This window comes from Mobula hypostoma, chromosome 25 (assembly GCF_963921235.1).
Source record: "Mobula hypostoma chromosome 25, sMobHyp1.1, whole genome shotgun sequence".
NCBI classification, from domain to species: Eukaryota; Metazoa; Chordata; class Chondrichthyes; order Myliobatiformes; family Myliobatidae; genus Mobula; species Mobula hypostoma.
Genome location: NC_086121.1, coordinates 8,119,573 through 8,140,780, shown reverse-complemented (window position 1 = coordinate 8,140,780; position 21,208 = coordinate 8,119,573). Strand labels below are relative to the sequence as shown.

The 21,208-nt window shown below is 43.9% G+C and overlaps 1 protein-coding gene across 5 annotated transcripts in view; it reads right to left on the bottom strand.

The window, feature by feature from the left end:
* pik3cd (phosphatidylinositol-4,5-bisphosphate 3-kinase, catalytic subunit delta) overlaps window positions 1-21,208 on the bottom strand; it is a 244,079-nt gene that overhangs the window by 187,108 nt on the left and 35,763 nt on the right. Inside the window, exon 1 of one of the 5 annotated variants that reach the window (XM_063033149.1) lies at window positions 8,073-8,727. The exons of 3 other annotated variants lie outside the window; for them this stretch is intronic. The gene's annotated coding sequence lies outside the window, so the exon portion shown is untranslated. Of the gene's footprint in view, window positions 1-8,072; window positions 8,728-21,208 lie in introns of those variants that run through there. One more of the 5 variants, XM_063033144.1, reaches the window with a different exon arrangement.

Here is a 21,208-nt window from a genome sequence, read left to right as displayed (position 1 = left end):
AGGAAATATTGTATCATTTCTTAATGCATGCATTACTAAATGACAATAAAAGGGGACTACGTGTCTTCATAATCTAAAAAAAAATGCCCCTAATGTATCTGCCTCTACCACCACCCCCAGCATCACGTTCCACCCATCCACCACTCTCTGTGTGTAAATAAAAATCTACCTCTGACATCCCCCCAATACTTTCCTCCAAACACTTTGAAAGTTTTGGTCCCTCGTATTAGCCATTTCCGTCCTGGGATACAGACTCTGGCTATCCACTTGATCTATTCCACTTACTTTGTACAATTCTGTCAAGTCATCTCTCATGCTCCTATGATCCAAAGAAAAAAGCCCTAGGGAGCTGAGAAAGGGAATTCCAGTGGTCAGAACCTCAGCAGCCAACTATGAAGCAATGAACTAGTGACCAGATTGACCGGAGCAGATTTTTTCACAAGGTTGTAACGGGTCACATAGGCGGGGAGGAAAGAAATGAACTTGAAAGCATAGAGAAGAAATAAAAAAGGTGTTGATCACCAGGGAGTTCATGTAGAGTTGCAAGCACAGGAGTGAAAGAGATGGTGTGGAAACACTAAAAAAAAGCCAACAAAAAATGGAGGATACAGCTCAGTCCTTCGCAGGCAAAGCAGTCCCCACCATAAGACACAGGAGCAGAATCAGGCCCTTCGGCCCATTGAGTCTGCTCCACATTGAGCACATCTACAAGCAGCGCTGCCACAGGAAAGTAGCATCCATCATCAAGGACTCACACTATCGGGCAGTAGGTACAGGTCAGGACCCGTATCACCAGGTTCAGGGACAGTTATTACCCTCCAGCCATCAGGCTTCTGAACCACCTCAGTCTGCTGATTCCCCAACCAACTCACTTCCAAGAACTTTAAAACTCACGTTCTCAGTATATTTGTTTACTTTTTAAATGTTTTATTTCGACAGCTTGTGTTCTTTTGTACATTGGTTATCTGTCAGTCTTTACGTGTAGTTTTTAATCGATTCTATTGTATTTCTCTGTCCTATTGTGAAGGACTGCAAGAAAATGAATCTCAGGGTAGTATGTGGTGATATGTATGTACTTTGATAATAAATTTACTTTGAACCATTAAGTCATACAGCAGATCTAAATAAATTAAGTAGTAATGATAAAAGAAAGTTAAGCCCAAGGGACTATCAGGACAAACAAATAAGATAAAAAAAGATCAGACCTGAAACATTATCTTTTGTTTTTCTAATTGTACAGATGCTGTTGACCTGCTGATTTATAACTGCTGTTAAATTACTTCTGAACGGACCAACATGAATTAAGGATGTGCTGAAGGCAGGCCACAACTGCCACTGCGCATTCCAGCATCAACGAAACACGTCCTCAATGCTCAGCAAAACACAGAACACAACGAGCAACAAAACAATATTGTAGTACCTCATCTTCTACTTCAGTACCTCAGATTACTTGTGTTTTTTGTGTATCAATTACTTACATATGAAGTAATCTGTCTGAAGTTGTACGGGGGGGGGGTCCATGCAGGGCTAGCCCCTCTGGTGAAGGGGCTTGTTGTATCCATCCTGGGGTGGCTCACTCACCTGTGGTCCCCACCGGACACTCGGCTCTCACCAGTGGCTCCAAGTAGCTGTTTGCATGCGACAGCGGTCACACCCCAGTACACCGCTTCAACACGCGAGTTAAACCAGGTGAGGGTAGCCAGTGGGCCTCATACCCTGGCGAGATAGGGACATGCCTGTCCTAGCAGGTGAAGTCAGTGGAGGAGATCAAATGGCCAGGAAAGAGGCTATGCAACACTTCGTGGAGAGCGAAGGGCATAACAAAGCACAGAAGACGGCATGGTCATCGACTGCAACCAAGGAAGACCTCAGTTGGGACTACTCATACCATGTGACTCAGATTTCCGAGGTCGAGGGCGTGGAACTGCCATAGTGCAATGGCTTTATCCACTTTAAAAACTCCTACCCCCACGCAGGTCTCCTGTCATTGTTGGATACGACAGACAACCAACACAATCTGTCTGAATGGCACGCAAACAAAAAAAGCCTTTCACCAGCGACTTTGATGTGTGTTGCTTGAATTTCCAGCATCTGCAGAATTCCTGTTGTAAGCCTTTCACTGTATCTTCGTACATGTGACCATGATAAACCAGTTACCATTTACCAGACCTTGTCCCCTTTGTGACAGGTGGAAATGGGTAAGGCCACCCCTGTGAAGGCTGTATAGGCCAATTCCCTAAACAGTGGGTGCAATGGATTACAGAAACATTGATGAACTCCAACCGTACCATCACCTTTGTGTGAATAGACTCATCATTGAGTGAGGACATGACGCAACACAAGGAAAAGCATCAGGATCCTGTGCAGCTGACAACTCTTTTGCCACCAAAGTCCACATCTACCTTGGTATCTGGATTGTGAGAACCATGTTCAAAGCTACAGACTTCCATCAACCAGCACCTGAGAAAGATCCTAAACATCAGACGGACTGACAAAGTAACCAACTGTGGGGAAAACACCAACTAGGAATCCATAGAGATACAAATACATTAATGGAAATGGAGGTGGATTGGCCAGACCTTGAGGAAGCCAACCAACTTCACCGCCAGGCAGGCATTAAAATGGAATCCCCAAGGAAAGAGGAAAAAGGAACGTCCAAATAACACATGGAGGAGAGACATCAAGGCCGAAATTAGTCAACAGGGATGCTCCTGGTCCACCTTCAAGAAACTGGCTCAGAACAGAGGGTGATGGAGACAGAGGTTTATCAATGGCCTGTGTTCCACTGGGAGCTCAGGGCCCAAAAAGAAGACCACTTATCAGAATCTCCGGCATTTTCTGTACATATGACTAAAAGGTCATGTGGCCCTTATTATATTTGAAATGCAGCAGCGAACTTGCACAGGGCAAGTTCACACACAATCAAATGCTAACCATTAAAGTCTAGGTGTTCGGTAAAGGATAAGTGCGTTCATGAAAGAACAACTCCATTGCTTGTTTTGAAAAAATCTGGAAGGTATGTCCTCCCTTAATAGAGTTAACATTTCAGAAAGCTCTTCACATGAGCATACCTCTCAGGTTGGGTGAGATGAGAACTAGAGGTCATAGGTTAACGGAGAACGGTGAAATGCTTAAGGGGGAATCTGAGGGGGAGCTTCTTCACTCAGAGGGTGAAGAGTAAGCAGTCAGCAGAAGTGGTGGATGTGAAGCTAACTGTAATATTTAAGAAAAGTCTGGATAGGTACATGGATGAAAGGGGTATGGACGGCTATTGTCTGGGTGCCGGTCGATTAGACCAGGCAGAAAAGCAGGCCAGCACAGACTAGATTAGTAAGGGTGACAAAGCTTATCTAAAACCCTCTTAAATGTTACTGTTATTCCTTTAGAACAGATTGGAGGAGGAGTTTCTTTTGCCAGAGAGTGGTGAATCTGTGGAATTCAATGCCACAGATGGCTGTGGAAGTCAAGTCACTGGGTATGTTTAAGGTGGAAGTTGATAGGTTCTTGATTAATCAGGGCAAAGGTTACAGGGTGAAGGCAGAAGAATGGGGTTGAGAGGGATAATAAATCAGCCATGATGGAATGGCAGAGAGACTCAATGGGCTGCATGGCCCAATTCTGCTCCTGTGGCTTATACCCTGCATGTTCAGTATATAAAAGTTTCAAGAATCACTTTTTATTTCACAGATCGTGTGTGTGTTTTTAATTGTGTTCCCACCACATCAACACCCAAACAGAAAGATTGCGACATAGCCGACTTCAGTGTGAGACTGGGTTGAGATGGCAAATGTTTAGCAGTGGGACCACAACACAAGGGTGAGAAACGTCGACCCCTGATGGTAACTGGGCCTCCAGTTCCGGGAATACAGCTGCTCAGGGTCACAACCACGCTAGCTTCCTTGAAAGAAGACAGCAGATGTAACAGCAGTTCACAACTGCTCAGTACTTTGTAATGCCAGTGGTGGGGGGGGGGGTCAACGTCAACTCCAATCTCAAACTGTGGAGCGGGGTTCTGAGAAGTGTCATTCCGAGAAGCTCCTTCTCCGAACACAAGATGCAGGCATAGACTGAGGCAGGGAGAAGCCAGCTTGAGAAACCCATCTTCAAATGGAAGTTTCTGCTATGTAGGAACATGGCTTTTCAAAATAATGTGCTCAACTGGTACTGGGGTGGATTAAATTAAACTCCAAGTATACTCAGTGGCCACCTATTAGGACTGGACTGTAGCCCGGTGTGGTCTCCTGCTCCATTGGCCCACCTACTTCAAAGTTCAAAGTGTTGAGTATTCAGAGATGCTCTTCTGCACACCACTGTGGTTATTTGAGTTACTATCACCTTGAACCAGTCTAACCAATCTCCTCTGACCTCTCTCATTAACAAGGCATTTTCACTCACAGCAGCCCACTATTGCTGACTGTTTTCTTTTAGCTTTTGGCATCATACTTTGTACATTCTAGAGACTGTTGTGCATAAAACCATCAGAGATCAGCAGTTTCTGAGATACTCAAACCACCCTGTCTGGCACCAACCAACATTCCACAGTCAAAGTCACTTCTTCCCCATTTTGAAACTTGTCTGCAAGCTCTTATGCATTGCATTGCTGCCACATGATTGGCTAATTAAGTATTTGCATTAATCAGCAGGTGTACGGGTGTACCGAATATCGGGGCCACTGAGTGTATATTGCAATGGTCTATTCACTGACATGTGTATACTTGGAGTGACAACATGTCAGAAACAAATACAGATGCAAAAACATCGGAACTGAAACATTACTTCTTCCACAGATGCTGTTGACCTGCTGATTAATAACTCTTGTTCAATGGCTCTTGAATGGACCAGCTACATGGTTAAACGATGAACTCTCCATCTGTCTCATCGAGCCCCTTGTTCTTCATTTCTCTACCTACACTATACTTTCTCTGTGGCTGCGACACTGCATCCTACTTCATTTCAGATTCAGATTCATTTCGTTATCACATGTGCAGTGAACTGTGATGTTGGTGTTCACAACCAAAGGAGGTGCTGGGGGCAGCCCGCAAGTGTCGCCTCACATTCCGGTGCCAACAGAGCATGTCCACCATGTTTTCAGAAAACACAAGCAACAACAAAACAAAACAACAAGAGCAAAACAAGTCACCTACCTACCTACCCTCCTCTCTCTCTCTCTCTCTCTCTCTCTCACACACTCACTCACTCACTCACTCAGTGCTCTGTCCTTTCTCATACGTCCACATTGCTGGCCTTTGACCATGGAGCAGAGGCCTACATTCTGACCTGACTTCTAGCTCCCTCACGTACCTGTCCCTAAACCCTAATCAGACCTTGAACTCTGTTCTCTGTCCCCAAAACTATCCCTACAAATCTAAATGAACAACTAGGTCTGAGCCTCTATGAAGACTGCAGCTCAGCACCATCCCGACCAGAAGTCATACGTGGTGATATATATACACCTTTAATTCAATAAGACTTCACTTGAGCACCAGCACACAGCAATAACGAGTGTGGCAACATACTGGTTAAATTAGTGGATCGAGTTTCCAAAGTGAGGATCATTGATCCAAATATAAGAGTGAATTCCACCTCTTGCTTGTTCATAGGATATGAATCTGAATCAGAATCAGGTTTAATATCACTGGCATATATTGTGAAATCTGTTGTCTTCGCAGCAGCAATACAATGCAAATCATAATCATTAAAAAACTGAATTACAGCACATATATGCATACTGTATATTAAATAGTTAAATTAAATAAGTAGCGCAAAAATAGAAACAAAAAAGTAGTGAGGTAGTGTTCATGGGTTCAACATTCTTTCAGAAATCAGATGGCACAGGGGAAGAAGCTATTCCTGAACTGTTGAGTGTGTGCTTTAAGGCTCCTGTATGTCCTCCCTGAAGGTAGCATTGTATAGTGAGGTGCCTAAGACTTTTGCACAGTACTGTAGTAATTTTATGTATTGCACTATACTGCTCTCGCAAAAAAACACAAATCTCATGACGTATGTGAGTGATGATAAGCCTGATTCTGATATGGGTCTCTATTGTGGACTTGAGAATGGGAAGGGGGCAGGGAGAGGGGAATCATGGTTGGGAAAAGGGGAAGAGAAAGGGGAGAGAGTGGGAAGCAGCAGAGACATTCTCTAATGATCAATAAAACAATTGTTTGCAATCAAATGACCTTGCCTGGTGTCTCAGGGTGTCTTTACCCGTGCTACCCCCGCCCCTGGAACCCCTTCTCTGCTACCCTTCCCGCAGCGCTCCACCCTCGCCATTCCTAGCATCTTTTGCTCCCACCGGATTTACAAATTCACTTTCCACACCGTGTTCACAAATACAGTCCTGTGCGAAGGTCTTAGCCACCTCGGTATATACTGTATGTGCCGAAGACCCCTGCACAGGATTGTACGCTTCAGCTCAGTCTGATTCTGAACAACTGCTGCTGGGCATCTGGACTCACACACAGGCTAGACTAAATGCGAGGGGCAGATTCCCCCCCCCGCAAAAAAAAGGGCCACGGATGATTTTTACAACAATCCAATACTTTCATACCTTTCATTCCATTATACCATAGAACAGCACAACACAGCACAGGCCCTTTGACCTATGACCTACTGACCCTTTAACCTACTCCAAGATCAATCTTCCCTGCCACATAGCCAAGCAAGCAAGCAAGTTTATTTGTACAGCGCTTTTCAAACACAAGGCAGTTCAAAGTGCTTTACGTAGAACAAGATCTAAAAATCAAACATCAAATGTCAGACATTGTATAAGAGAAGAAAATCACACAAAAATAGATATGATAAATATAAGTTATAGTGCACGAGAGTCTAATTAAAAGCTGCAGCAAAAATAAAAGTTTTAAACCTCGATTTAAAAGAGCTTAAAGTTGGGGCAGAGTGCAGATCCTCTGGAAGGTTATTCCAGATATGTGGAGCATAGTAACTAAAAGCTGCTTCACCACATTTAGTTTTGACCCTGGGGACGGTAGCGGATCTTCCCCCCCACACGACCTGAGAGCTAGTCATAGGAAGCCAAGGTATTTAAAGTTACTGACCCTCTTCATCTCTGATCCCCTATTGAAGACTGGCTCTTGGACCACCGATTTCTTCCTCCAGCAGTCAATAATCAGCACTTTGATTTTACTGACATTGAGTGAGAGGTTGTTGCTGTGGCACCACGCGACCTGGTTTTCAAACTCCCTGATTTGTCGCCACCTCTGATTCTACTGATAGTGGTGTCATCAGCAACTTAAATATGGCACTGGAGTTGTGCTTAGCCTCGGTATCATAATTCTAAAGCGAGTAGAGCAGGGGGCTAAGCCTTGTGGTGCATCTGTGCCGATGGGGATCGTTTCCAATTTGAACTGACTGGGATCTGCAAGTGAGGGCATTCAGGATCCAATTGCACAAGGATGCCTTCCTAACTAAATTAAATTTGAAGTTTACACAATCCTGCTACATTTTAATGACTTGAATCTAAATTTGCCGACTATCATGTTGGAATAATTACTCATTTTCAAAGTAGATTTATTATCAAAGTATGTGTATGTTACCATATACTGCCTTAAAATTCATTTTCTTGCAGGCATTTACAGGAAAAGTAAAAATATAATAGAATTTACAAAAAAACTAAACACAAGTAGACAAAGACCGACAAACAACCAATGTGCAAAAGAAGACATACTGTGCAAATAGCACTGAGAACATGAGTGGTAAAGAGTCCTTGATAGTGAGTCGTTCCTGTCCCTGGATCAATGGTCCAGACTGGACCTACCAGCAAGTCATCACAACGTCAGCACCACCCTAAATGCCCTCTGAAATAAGTCATCAAGCTTCTGGAATTAGGGCAGATAATAAGCACCAGATAACTGCAACATCTACGTGTCAAATTGAACAAAACAAATTGTGCAAGACTACAAAGTTCACAACGTTTGATCATCAAGGAACTTAGAAAGCTTCAGATCGTTGCTGCTATTTTCCAGTTTTCTTTATCAGTGCCCTAAATGAATTTTTCTTCCAAAAACAAAAACAATTAGACTTGTGCCCAACATAATCATTCACAGGTAACTCACCAAGGGTACAGCCGGCAATGATTACTCAGAACTTTGAAACCGAGTGTGCCCCTGGGCCAACATTGACTGATTGTTCAATGCGGCACATGGTGTAGTTGTCAGTGTAGCACTTTACAATGCCAGTGATCGGGAGATCAGGGTTCAGTTTCTGCTGCTGTCTGGAACGAGTTCACACATTCTCCTCTGGGTGTTCCAGTTTCCTCCCACGTTCCACAGATGTATGGGTTAGGGTTAGTAAGTTGTGGGCTTGCTGTGTTGTTGCCGGAAGTACGGTGAGATTTGCAGGCTGCCCCCAGTACATCCTCGGACTGTGTTGGTTATTGACACAAACAACGCACTTCACTATTTTGACGCACGTGTGACAAACAAAGGTAATCTATAATCTTTAAAAATAGTTGTGTGCTTTTTAACAGCTTGCCCCTGTATAAAAAGCGGAAGAATTTCTCAGACTTCCTTGTTACTGAGAAGTGTTTACATGGACTTTAAAACAGAGAAAAGTTAAAACAAAGTGAAGCAGGCTCAAAGTCCAATTTGTTAACTCGTTTACAGACACCTGCTCAAAACCAATCACTAAACTGGTGAATTGGTTTATTATCATCACATGCACAGAGGTACAGTGAAAAGCCTGCCTTGCCTTCTGCCTACACAGATAATTCAGTACAACATTGCATTGAGGTAGTACAAGGTGAACAATAAAAGAGTACAGAATAATGTGCTACAATTACCGAGAAAACGCAGTGCAGATACACAGTAAGGTGCAAGCTCACACAGGTACAGTACTGTTCAAAGGTCTTAAACACATATTATATATATATAGATAGCTTGGGTGCCTAAGACCTTTGTACAGTATGTAGTAATTTTATGTATTGCACTGTACTGCTGCCACAATAAAAAAATCATGACGTATGTGAGTGATGATAATCCTGATACTGATCTGGGTCTCTATTGTGGACTGAGAGTGGGAAGGGGCAGGGAGAGGGCAATCAAGGTTGGGAGAAGGGGAAGAGAAAGGGGAGGGAATGGGAAGCACCAGGGAGACATTCTGTAATGATCAATAAATCAATTGTTTGGAATCAAATGACTTTGCCTGGTGTCTCAGGGCTGGGTGTGTCTGTGCCTGCCCCAACACCCCCGTCCCGGCACCTGGCCCACACCTTTGCTATTCCCAACATCCTTTGCTCCCGCCAGATTTACAAACTCGCTCTCCACTCCACGTTGACAAATACAGTACTGTGCAAAAGTCTTAGACACCCTAGCCATATATATGTGCCTAAGACTTTTGCACAGCACTGTAGATTGTGAGGTCAAAAGTCCATCTTATTATACCAGGAAACCATTAAATAATCTTTTAACAGTGGGATAGAAGCTGTTTTTCAGCCTGGTGTTAAATGCTTTCAGGCTTTTGTATCTTCTGCCAAATGGGAGAGGAGTGGAGAGAGAGTGTCCAAGGTGGGTGGGGTCTTTGATTCTGCCGCCTGTTTTACTGAGCCGGTGAGAAGTGTAGACAGAGTCCAGAGGAGGGAGGATGGTTTCCGTGATGGACAGGGCTGTGTCCACAACTCTGCTGTTTCTTGCAGTCACGGATGGAGCAGAGGCCATACCATGTCGAATGTGACGTTTTCTACTGCAGTTGTACAAGGCCTTGGTGAGAGCACACCTGGAGTATTGTGTGCAGTTTTGGTTCCCTGATCTGAGGAAAGACATTCTTGGGGTACAAAGAAGGTTCACCAGATTGATTCCTGGGTTGGCAGGACTTTCATATGAAGAAAGACTGGATCGACTAGGCTTATACTCGCTGGAATTTATTAGATTGAGGGGGGGGATCTTATTGAAACATATAAAATTCTAAAGGGATTGGACAGGCTAGATGCAGGAAGATTGTTCCCGATGTTGGGGAAGTCTAGAACAAGGGGTCACAGTTTAAGGATAAAGGGGAAGCCTTTTAGGACCGAGATGAGAAAAAACTTCTTCCCACAGAGAGTGGTGAATCTGTGGAATTCTCTGCCACAGGAAACAGTTGAGGCCAGTTCATTGGCTATATTTAAGAGGGAGTTAGATATGGCCCTCGTGGCTGAAGGGATCAGGGGGTATGGAGAGAAGGCTGGTACAGGGTTCTGAGTTGGATGATCAGCCATGATCATACTGAATGGCGGTGCAGGCTCGAAGGGCTGAATGGCCTACTCCTGCACCTATTTTCTATGTTTCTATGTTTCTATGTTTCTATGATGCATCAATTCAAAATTGGTGAGCGTTCCTTGTAATTAGCTCACATACTGACTCCAACTTGATGTGAGTAGCAAGAGAAATTTCTCTCTCACCTGAAACTCTGGCAGCAAATGTTACATTTACATCAAGTATAAAGTGAAATGCAATGATGGGCGAACGAAAAATTGAGGGTGTTGCAAGTCTAACAACGAAAACCTTTCAAATGCCATCTGTATAGAGAGTAACAGACTTCCATGTCGATGATCTTTGATCAGGACTATAAAAAAAACTTGCAGAACAACAAGGAGGTCAGGGTATAGTGACAGCACCTCTACTTCCTTACAAGTTTATGCAGAGTCAGCCTGTCAGCTTTGACAAACTTCGATAGATGCAGACTGGAGATGGATGCTGACTGGCTGTATGACGGCCTGGTATGGAAACAACAATGCCCAAGATTGCAAAAGCTAACAAGATGTGGTGGTTACAACTCGGTCCATCACAGAAGAACCCTGTTCACCACTGAGTACATCTCCAAGGAGCACTGCTGCAAGAAAGCAGCACCTATCATCAAGGAGTCCCACCATCCAGGCCATGCTGCCTTCTTGCTGATGCTGCTGGGAAGGAGCTACAGAAACCTTAGGTCCCACACCACCAGGTTCAGGAACAGTTATTAACCTTCGATAATCAGACTGCTTAACCAGCGTGGGCAACTTCACTCACCTCAAGTTTGAACTGATTGTGCAACCTACAGACTCACTTTCAAGGACTCTACAATTTAAGTTCTCAGTTTTATCTATTTATTTCAAAGATACAGGGCTCCCTAGTAGCAGAGCAGTTAGCACAACGTTATTACAGCTCAGTACATCAGAGTTCAGCGTTCAATGATGATATCCTCTGCGAGAAAGTTTATATGTTCCTTCCCATGTGTACATGTGTTCACTCTAGGCACTCCCAATTTCCTCCTACAGTTCAAAGCTGTACCAATTCGTAGGTTAATTTGTCATTGTAAATTCTCCCATTATTGGGCTAGGGTTAAATTAGGTCGCAGGGCAGCACAGCTCAAAGAGCCAGAAGGACCCGTTCTGCACCGTATCTCTAAAATAAATAAAAACATTATATAGAAACATAGAAAACCTACAGCACAATACAGGCTCTTCGGCCCACAAAGCTGTGCTGAACATGTTCCTGCCTTAGAACTACCTAGGCTTTACCCATAGCCCTCTATTTTTCTAAGCTCCATGTAGCCATCCAGGAATCTCTTAAACGACCCTACCTCCACTACCACCGCCGGCAGCCCATTCCACGCACTCACCGCTCTCTGTGTAAAAAACTTACCCCTGACATCTCCTCTGTACCTACTTCCAAGCACCTTAAAACTATGCCCTCTCATGTTAGCCCTGGGGAAAAGCCTCTGACTAGCCACACAATCAATGCCTCTCAATATCTTGGACACCTCGATCAGGTCACCTCTCATCCTCCGTCGCTCCAAGGAAAAAACGCAGAGTTCACTCAACCTATTCTCATGAGGCATGCTCCCCAATCCAGGCAACATCCTTGTAAATCTCCTCTGCACCCTTCCTATGGTTTCCACATCCTTCCTGTAGTGAGGCGAGCAGAACTGAGCACAGTACTCCAAGTGGGGTCTGACCAGGGTCCTATATATTTTGTATTTGCAGTTTGTTTTCTTTTGCACATTGGTTGTTAGTCTTTGTGTGTAGTTTTTCATTGATTCTATTGTATTTCTTTGTTTTATTGTGAATGCCTGCAAGACAATGAATCTCAGGGTAGCATTTAGTGACGTATACGCACTTTGATAGCAAACTCACGTTGAACCTCGAATGTTCAATTTAGCTGTTTACTTCTCTCTAAGCCACCTCCTCTACACCATGAAGAACAATTACTAATTTTGTTTCCCTCTCCAGTATGGCTGCACCAGTGTTTAAGAGATTTTGGCATTTTTTGTTTATATATTGAATAAAAAGACAGCTTGTTTCTGCAAACTTCAATGGTAATGAGCCTGCCTGTCTCCAGGTTACCACATCCCAAATCTGCCTTCAGTTATAAATATCTCATCATTTTCTTGGGTAAAACTAGTAAAACAACTTCTCTTCCATTACCGACATAAAAGGAACTAAACCCTTCTCAGAAAAGTATTTGGTCATTTCATACCTCGCATTTTTTTTTGCCATTTCATCAAATACAGAGTGTGGAGGGTGGGGATACATCTTTACCATGGAGGTGTAAGGCACTCTTTCTCTTCACTAGCCTGCAGATCACCCTTGGGCAAGGTGTAGCACTTGCTTAGCCCCCTGATCAGGGTCACATGAAGCCATGGGAGCAGGTGGTGGATGGTCGTATGGGGAGCAGGTGGTGGATGGTCGTATGAGGAGCTGGTGGTGGATGGTCGTATGGGGAGCAGGTGGTGGATGGTCGTATGGGGAGCAGGTGGTGGATGGTCGTATGGGGAGCAGGTGGTGGATGGTCGTATGGGGAGCAGGTGGTGGATGGTCGTATGAGGAGCTGGTGGAATATCACAAGTCCTGGTTGTGCAACCACTGACCCCAGGCAGATATTCTTTGAAGAGTATTGATCATGTCTGGGGCCATCCATCTTGTAAGCACACTTCCCAGAAGAAGGCAATGTTAAGCCAATGGCCAAGAACAATCATAGTCATGGAAAGAGTCAGGACGAAGGGTCTTGGCCCGAAACGTCGACTGTACCTCTTCCTAGAGATGCTGCCTGGCCTGCTGCGTTCACCAGCAACTTTGATGTGTGTTACACCACCATTTTATTTGCTTATTTAGAGAGATGGTGCAAAACAGGCCCTTCTGGCCCAATGAGGTGCTGCCCAGCAAACCACCAATTTAACCCTACCCTAATCACAGGATAACTTACAATGACCAATTAACCTACCAACAGTACGTCTTGGGACTGTGGGAGGAAACCACGTAGCCAAGGGGAGGCGTGTGACTGTGTGTATGAGAGAGTGAGAGTGAGAGTGAGAGTGTGTGAGTGTGTGAGTGTGTGAGTGTGTGAGTGTGTGTGTGTGTGTGTGTGTGTGTGTGTGTGTTCTACATTTCTAGCATCAGCAGAATCTCTGGTATTGGTGACATTCACATGCCAGAGTTGGTGATGGAAAGTTGGAAAGTTTTGGGGTTCAAGTTAAAGATCAGTTCACAAGGTCCCAAACTAAAAAATAATATAGGCTCAAGGAGACCCATCACTGTGACCAGAGCTACTAATTACCACAGGGTGAAGAGGTACTGGAAAATATCACTCTGTGCTCTTCCAGTCTGAAAGCTCAGTAACCTCTGCAGGATGGTTATTAGGAAATCTTTTCAAGTTCAAGTTTATTGTCATTCAACCATACACACGTATACAGCAAAATGAAACAATGTTCCCCGAGAACCAAGGTGCAAAACACAGCACCTATACAGTACCGTACAAAAGCCTTGGTACATACAGTATAGCTAGGGAGCCTAAGCCTTTTGCACAGCACTGTAGTAATTTTATGTATTGCACTGTACTGCTGCCCCCAAAAAACAACAAATTTCATGACATATGTGAGTGATGATAAACCTGATTCTGATATGGGTTTCTATTGTGGACTGAGGGTGGGAAGAGGGCAGGGAGAGGGGAATCATGGTTGGGAAAAGGGGGAAGGGAGCAGGAAGCACCAGAGAGACAATTCTGTAATAGTCGATAAACCAATTGTTAAGAATCAAATGACCCTGCCTGGTGAATCAGGGCTGGGTGTGTCTGCACCTGTGCCTCCCCCCATCTTGGCACTCTGCCACCCGTCCCACACCTCTCCTGCGGCGCTCTGCCCTCACCATTCCCAACATCCTTTGCTCCTGACAGATTCAGAAACTCACCCTCCGCTCCATGTTGGGCTATACAAGTGCCTAAGACTTTGGTATAATCCCATAATCACGCACAGCTCACATAGTTAGGACCCAACACAAAAATAATACTAGCAGTCATATTAATGAGTGACGTGGCCTGAAGTTCGACAGGCTGACATAAAGTGCGAGGAGCATGTTTGGGTGAGACAGTATAATGTCACTGACACTATCATAATAAAGCAAGCAGTCATATAAATTTGTGAAACAGCTGCAGTAAAAGATGAAAAGTGACCAGCTGATGCACACACTTTAATTCCACATCCCATTCCCATTCTGATATGTCTATCCACAGCCTCCTCTACTGTAAAGATGAAGCCACACTCAGGTTGGAGGAACAACACCTTATATTCCGTCTGGGTAGCCTCCAACCTGATGGCATGAACATCGACTTCTCTAACTTCCGCTAATGCCCCACCTCCCCCTCGTACCCCATCCATTATTTATTTTTATACACACATTCTTTCTGTCTCTCTCCTTTTTCTCCCTCTGTCCCTCTGACTATACCCCTTGCCCATCCTCTGGGTTTTTTCCCTCCCCCTCCCCCTTTTCCTTCTCCCTGGACCTCCTGTCCCATGATCCTCTCATATCCCTTTTGCCAATCACCTGTCCAGCTCTTGGCTCCATCCCTCCCCCTCCTGTCTTCTCCTATCATTTTGGATCTCCCCCTCCACCTCCCACTTTCAAATTTCTTACTAACTCTTCTTTCAGTTAGTCCTGACGAAGGGTCTCGGCCCGAAACGTCGACTGTACCTCTTCCTAGAGATGCTGCCTGGCCTGCTGCGTTCACCAGCAACTTTGATGTGTGTTAGTTGATATATAAGTAATGTTTACAATTCATTATTTGTTAGAAAGCTAACCTAATAAATGAGAAAGGCTCAAGAATTCCCTTGCACTTTTGGGCTAGAGAAGCCCAATGGGAAGAAGTGCCCTTCACTGGGCATGTGAGAGGATTGACATACTTATTGCAGAATTCCATTCTTCCTAATTTCGGGCAATCTCCTGGGAATTAGAAAGCATGGTGACATAGTGGTTAGCGTAATGCTTCATTGCACCAGCTGTACAATTGGGGTCCCATTCCCGTCACTGTCTGTAAGGAGTTTGTACGTTCTCCCAGTGACCGCGTGGGTTTCCTTTGGGTGCTCCGGTTTCCTCCCACATTCCAAGGACGTACCAGTTGGGGTTCGTAAGTTGTGGGTGTTACATTTTGCAACTTCGCACATTAAACTAATTCAAAGGAAGACACCAGATTCCGAAATGTGAGTCTAACTTTGTGTTTCAGTTTAAGCCAGTGCGCTCGTATCACGTGGTAGTGTCATGACATAGGCAATACACATATTTTTACAGCATATCTCTGGACTGTGCAAAAGCAAGCATTTCGCTGCATGCTTCAATGTATATATGACAAATAAAGCTAACCTGTCATCTTTACCTTCTGATTAGGGCTCACTGAATCTCTGCAACCTCTCTGTTTGCTTGACTGAGTTTTCCACTTCCTTCTCCTCCTCCTCCTCCAGCAGCTCTGCCCTGAGTTGTCCTCCTATGGTCGACCCCTCTCGTTGTCCTGTTTATTCCTGCCCTAAGTACTGATATGGCACCTTCTCCAGTGCATTCCAACAACTTAAAGTTCAAGCTGACTGTCATTCAACCATACACATATATAGAGCTAACCAAAACATCTTCCTCTGGGGCCCAGGTGCAAAACACAGCACATGTAGTTACGATCCAGCACAGATGGTCACAAAATAATATTAGCACAAGTCTCTGAGTGACAGGGTCTGAAGGTTGACAAGTTGACATGAAGTGCGAGGAGCATGTTTATGTAAGATAGTACAATGTGACTGGCACTATTATAATAAAACAATTAAGCTTTCCAATAGTTATGCAAATTGGTTTATAATTAGAATAATAATTATGAAGCAAATAAGATTATGTTGAGCAAGTATTAACAGGCCAGGAATAGTGTTTTCTTAAGAGATTATGCCACCTGATGTAGGGCAGGCTGACTTCTCCTCCAGCAAAGATACAGTCACCTTAACTTCCGAGCACCAAAGGGCAGTTTGCAACACTTCACCAGTTACAAAGCAACTGCATTCTCTCCTAAACTCACTGCCTCACAACTCTTGTGGTTTCACTTGCACGCAACCTGGGTGCAGTTTGGCTGGTGCCATCCAAAATCAACACAATGATTTGTCTAAAGTTCACCCATTTTTAGGATAATCTAGTTCACAGAACATTACAACATAGTACAGGCCCTTTGGCCCATGATGTTGTGCCAAACTTTTACCCTAATCTAAAATCAATCAAACCCTTTCCTTCTACATAGTCCACCATTTTTCTATCATCCATGTGCCTATCTAAGAGCTTCTTAAATGTCCCTAATGCATCTGCCTCTACCACCACCCCTGGCAGGGCGTCCCACACTCCCACCACTCTCTGTGTGAAAAAACACACCTCTGATATTAGATTAGATTAGATTATGAGGACACGCAGTCCTCTTTTTATTGTCATTTAGTAATGCATGCATTAAGAAATGATACATTATTCCTCCGGTGTGATATCACAAAACATAGGAAAGACCAAGACTGAAAAAACTAACAAAACCACATAATTATAACATATAGTTACAACAGTGCAACAATACCATAACTTGATGAAGAACAGACCATGGCACAGTAAAAAATTGAAAGTCTCTCGAATGTCCCACATCTCATGCAGATGGGAGAAGGAAGAAAACTCTCCCTGCCATGCCCGACTACAGTCCGAGTCATCCGAAAACTTCAAGCCTCTGATCAGCCCTCTGACACCGAGTACCGAGCACCATCTCTATCCGAACGATTCGACCTCAATCTCGGTCGCCAGCAGCAGGCAAAGCCGGGGATTTTGGGGCCTATCCTCCGGAGATTCTCAATCGCGCAGTAACAACGGCAGCAAACAGGAGTTTCAGAAATCTCTCCAGATGTTCCTTTGTGCTTTTACGTCTGTCTCCATCAAATCAGAATTGTCCACGGCCCCTATTTAACAGGGACGATATCATTTTCACCGGAGCGCAGCGTGCTGCTATCTTCTCCTCCCGCCAGATATCCACCTATACCTTCCTCTAATCACCTTTAGATGAATCCCCCTCATATTAGCCATTTCCGCCCTGGGAAAAAGTCTCTGACTGACCACTGTATCTATGCTTCTTACTATCTTATACAATTCTATCAAGTCACCTTCCTCCTCCTTCGCTCCAGAGAGAAAAGCCCAGCTCTTTCAACCTATTCTCAAAAGACATGCTCTCTAGTTTAGGCAGCATTCCTGTAGATCTCCTCTGCACCCTCTCTAAAGCTTCTCCATCCTTCCTATAATGAGATGGAACACCATATTCTAAGTGTGGTCTAGCCAGTGTTTTACAGAGCTGCAACATTACCTTACGGCTCTTGAACTCAATCCCCCGACTAATAAAGGCCAACACAACACGTCTTGTTAACCACCCCATCAACTTGCACGGCAACTTTGAGAGATCTATGTATGTGGACCCCAAGATCCCTCTGTTCCTCTACACTGCTAAGAATCAACCCTGTATTCTGCCCTCAAGTTCGATCTTCCAAGGCGTATCGCTTTACACAACCTATTCTCATAAGACATGCTCTCTAGTCCAGCCAGCATCCTGGTAGATCTCCTCTGCACCCTCTCTAAAGCTTCCACATCCTTCCTATAATGAGGCGACCAGAACGGATCACAATACCCCAAGTGTGGTCTAACCTATGCAGAACTGATCACAAGTCTAACCTCTGCAAGCCAGACATGCCACACCAGGTAGTCTGCTATGTTTTGTTTCTCTAAAACATAAAATAATTAAAAATAAAACAAAGGAGCCGAGAATGCGAGTCTAACTTAGTTTTTCCACATTGAGCGAAGTGTGCACGCATCCTATGGTAGCACCATAACGTATGCAATTCACTTATTTTTATACATAACCCGTAATGAATTATTTTACAAGAATCCTCAATGAAACTATATATTTATAATATTACTGAAATAGTAAATACCCAACATATTCCTCCTACCACTTTAAAACAAACAACTTCCAGACAAATTGTACCACAGACTATAGCTACAAAATCACTTGAGACAGCCATAATATCACTGTATCTCGCAACAAATGGACAGGAATTTGTAGAAGGAGTGCAAGCTTTCTTGTAGACTAATGATATACTGAATCCACAATCAATGTTGTCCCTTGTTCCCATTCAAGGTCAAAGGAATTACAATCTGATAGGGCTGATTTATTTTTTAAACCTTCTTGGATTGGTCTGGTTCCCAAAAACATAATCAACAAGCAAACTACTGAAACATGGGGCACACAAAATGCTGGATATCTACTTTTACTTTAACCCATGGCCTCTAGTTCTAGTCTCACCCAACCTCAGCAGGAAAGGCTTGCTTGCATTTACCCTATCTATACCGCTCAATATGTTTATACAGGTTTTCCCCGCTATCCGACAGTACAGCGTTCCTATGAAACAGTTCGTAAGCTGAAATGGCGTAAAGCGAAGAAGCAATTACCATTAATTTATATGGGAAAAATTTTTGAGCGTTCCCAGACCCAAAAAATAACCTACCAAGTCATACCAAATAGCACATAAAACCTAAAATAACACTAACATATAGTAAAAGCAGGAATGATATCATAAATACACAGTCTATATAAAGTAGAAATAATGTATGTAGAGTATAGCTTCACCTAACAGAATTGGGAAGATTTAGCCAAAACCGATTTGTAGAAAAAAATCAGCACGTACACGCACGCGCACACACTTGCCCGCGCAAGGCTTCACGGTCATGGTAGTCTTTCTCAGGGTAAACACAAGTTTAAAGCGGGCGTCTTTTTTTTTCGTAAAAGCAAAACTCCTCCTTCGGTTAGCGAAAACAGGTATTTATGTAGGTCTTTCGTAAAAGTGAAGTGGTGTAAAGCGAACGTTCGTAAAGCGGGAGACACCTGTACCTCTATCAAATCTCTCCTCATTTTCCTATGCTCCATGGGGAAAAAACTCCTAAATTATCCAAGCTTTCGCTATAACTCAGATCCTCAAGTCCCGGCAATGTTCTTGCAAATTTTCCCTGTATTTTTTTAATTTTATTGATACCTTTCCTGTAGGTAGCAAGCAGAACTGCACACAGTATTCTAAATTAGGCCTCACCAATGTCTTATACAACTTCAACATCCCAACTCCTGTACTCAATACTTTGATTTATGAAGACCAATGTGCCAAAAGCACTCCTTAAAACCCTATCTAACTGCGACGCAACTTTCAAGAAATTATGGAATGGCATTCTCAGATCCCTCTATTCTACTGCACTCCACAGTACCCGACCACTCACTGTGCAGCCGTGAAACAGGACAAGGTTTGGGAGTGTGGAAAATCAAACTTGTAAAGCACCCACATGTAAGGTCCGAGCTGGGGCTTGAGTCTTCAGTACCTGCTACACTAAAGCCTGGGTCATGCAGTCAAACCGACCGGTGCAGTAACAGCAATAACAGCTTTGCAGCACTCGTGGACACTATTTTCAAACGACTTTGATCACTGTTGTCACGCAAAAAGGAAGTATCAAGAATACATGGAGATTGTATGACCATCTCTTCCACTGCTTCTGACCGAGAAGGTATAACTCTGAAACCACAGGACTCCAACTTCATATAACAAGTGATTAAACGGTAGCTGATCATATCTCTGTAAACAGTTTCAAAATGTGAAAAGCTACTTAGCTACACTTGCCTCAGCTGACAGAAGAAACATTTTTAAACTATGATGAATTGAATTTAAAAGATGGAGACTACACAGGATGGAATTCTGAGCAACAATCTGCTGGAGGAACTCAGCCGGTCATACAATGTCTGTGGAGATAACTAGACAATCAACATTTCAGGTCAAGACCCTTCATCCGGACTAGAAGTCTACATCAAGGCTCCAGATGAAGAGGTCTTGATCTGAAGCATCGACTACCCATTTCCCTCCCACAGACTTGCCAAATTCCTCAAGCAGTTTGACTTGTGCTCTGGATTCCAACATCGGCAGTTTCTTGTGTCTCTAATCAAATAAAGATTGGTTTTATTTGCAACATCTATATAGAAACATCACTGTGAAGTGTGTCATTTGCACTAATAAGACCATAAGACCATAAGACAAAGGAGCAGAAGTAGGCCATTCGGCCCATCGAGTCTGCTCCGCCATTTTATCATGACCTGATCCATTTTATCCTATTTAGTCCCACTGCCCCGCCTTCTCACCATAACCTTTGATGCCCTGGCTACTCATATACCTATCAATCTCTGCCTTAAAGACACCCAATGACTTGGCCTCCACTGCTGCCCGTGGCAACAAATTCCATAGATTCACCACCCTCTGGCTAAAAAAATTTTTTCGCATTTCTGTTCTGAAAGGGCGCCCCTCAATCCTGAAGTCATGCCCTCTCGTACTAGACTCCCCCATCATGGGAAACAACTTTGCCACATCCACTCTGTCCATGCCTTTTAACATTCGAAATGTTTCTATGAGGTCTCCCCTCATTCTTCTAAACTCCAAGGAATACAGTCCAAGAGCGGACAAACGTTCCTCATATGTTAACCCTCTCATTCCCGGAATCATTCTAGTGAATCTTCTCTGTACCCTCTCCAACGTCAGCACATCCTTTCTTAAATAAGGAGACCAAAACTGCCCACAGTACTCCAAGTGAGGTCTCACCAGCGCCTTATAGAGCCTCAACATCACATCCCTGCTCCTATACTCTATTCCTCTAGAAATGAATGCCAACACTGTCCAAGGTTGTACTGGGGGTGGCCCGCAAGTGTCGCCAAGTTCTGGCGCCAATATAGCATGCCCAAAACTTAGGAATGCGGAAGGAAACTGGAGAATCCAGAGCAAACACATGCGGTCACAGGGAGAATGTAAACATTCCTGAGCAACAGTGGCGGGAATTGAACTCCGATCACTAGCACTGTAAAGCATTAAGCAAACCACTACGCCATCATGAGACCCTAAAAGG